Raw genomic sequence first — 1,902 nt, 5'->3', positions numbered from 1 at the left:
GGCGCAGATTCAGGGAGGAGGAAGGATGTTTGGCTTTTGACTGGGAGGAGGAGAGAGAAAAAAAAAACGGAAGGAGCTGGAGGATCAGACGCGTGCGCTGGGGCCTGGCCTGACCGTCAAAATAAGTGGTGAGGGATGCGGAGGATGGATGCTCTACTGCCGGACTCCGTCTTCTTCTTATTCTGAGGATTTCGGTACTTGCGGGAGGACGGTCGAGGTTAGGCGGATGTTTCACCCTGACAAGCTGAGAAAGACGCAGCTGAGCGGTATTCCTTGTCGCAGAGAGGCGGACAGGCTAAATTAGATGTCAAATCTGAGATAAAACCGCGATGGGATCCCCTACATCATTAAAATAACCGATTCGGATGTTGCTCGATTGTCCCTCGGATGTTCCCCGTTGCTCAGTATTGCTTTATTTAACGCTGCCTCCCTTGTGTTTTTTTTCTCCTCGGATGCGGCGGTGTGGTCTGGCCCGGTTGAAGGTGAGATGCTGCTGGAAGGGCAGTGAGGTAAAGCTGCTGCTGATCGGCCTGTTTGGTTGTCACAGCGCCCCCTGTCAGCGGACCGGAGAAGGGCGTGGTCTGCATCCCGTCTCTTTAAAGTGGTACCCACCGCCTCAGCATCCACCCACCCATCCATCCATCCACACAGGCGGGCGGGCGGAGGGGCGGGATGCTGCAGCGTCACATCCGAATAGAAGAAATAACAAGGCCACGTAGAATAACTTCATCACTTCATACTCATGATTTAGTTGTTTTTCTAAAAGACCGTATGCTGAGGCTCTAATGCAGCCAACAGGCCTGCTGATACAGTATTCAAAGGTGCAGTGACTTCTCTCAGCCATGCTTCGGCCCTTCCCTTACTTTATTATATTTCTTGGAAGGAATGGCCAACCATTCTGGGAAGACACTGAAGGTATTGATTAAAGGATGAGTTTAGGCCTCAACCTGAAGGTGCATTAAAGCGTGATGAGGCAAGGATGATGCAGCAGAATAATCTGACTGGGAAAAAAAACCCTTAACGAGCAGTTTTTTTTAATAGTTTCCTCAGTCATCATGACTCACAATACTGGTCTGTTTTACTATAACGTTTGCCAACATTATAAATTTAAATAAAGTAGGATTCAACCAATATGGGTTTGGAAGGCCGATACCGGGTATTGGGATGTGCCGCTTTGCAAAATCTTTAGATTTGACAATTTTCAGGCCAAAACCTTACAAGGATTCAGTTTCCCACAGAATTTTATTCTTGTCACGGTGGAAAAGCCTCTGAAACCGCATTTCGACCATCAGGTGATACTAAAACTCTCCATCGTACCTACAGGGGAAACGCTGAGATATATTAGGCCTTCACACAAAGACTTTAAAAAACATAACTGAATGATTAAATGCATAAATGAAATGTACAACAGAAATAAATATCCACTGCAGGTTGACAGTTTTTATGTAGCTGTGGTCAAGGGAGGAACCTCCATGATATCAGAGGAGTCTGGACAATATCTGATATTTATTACAAGTCCAATATCCGCTAAATATATCAGTGTTACCCTCGATCCCTGTATCAATAGGTCAGACCATACATCTTAGAGTGAAAAAATAGATCTTCAATAAATCACTAAGTAAAACTGATCGATCATTTTTGTGCCAAGGCAAACAGGGAACAACTTGAGTCAATTTCTCTATGACAGTAATAAGTTTTCTCATTACATTTTTTTCTTTACAGCCCACTGTTACCCACATCATCAATATCATCCCAATATAATCCACAGTGTATGTCTGATCTTCACTGCATCAAGAAGTTGCTCATGTACATCACTTTAAGTGCAGAAATCAACACAAGAGGTACATTTTCTGTAAATAGTTTAATATTAAATAAAAAAAAGACTCCCATATAAAAAGAAAG

Source organism: Centroberyx affinis, unplaced genomic scaffold (assembly GCF_046629955.1).
Source record: "Centroberyx affinis isolate AG114_WGS23_722 - 3 ecotype Tasmania unplaced genomic scaffold, CSIRO-AGI_Caff_v1 ptg001883l_1, whole genome shotgun sequence".
NCBI classification, from domain to species: domain Eukaryota; kingdom Metazoa; phylum Chordata; class Actinopteri; order Beryciformes; family Berycidae; genus Centroberyx; species Centroberyx affinis.
This window is presented reverse-complemented; position numbering follows the sequence as displayed.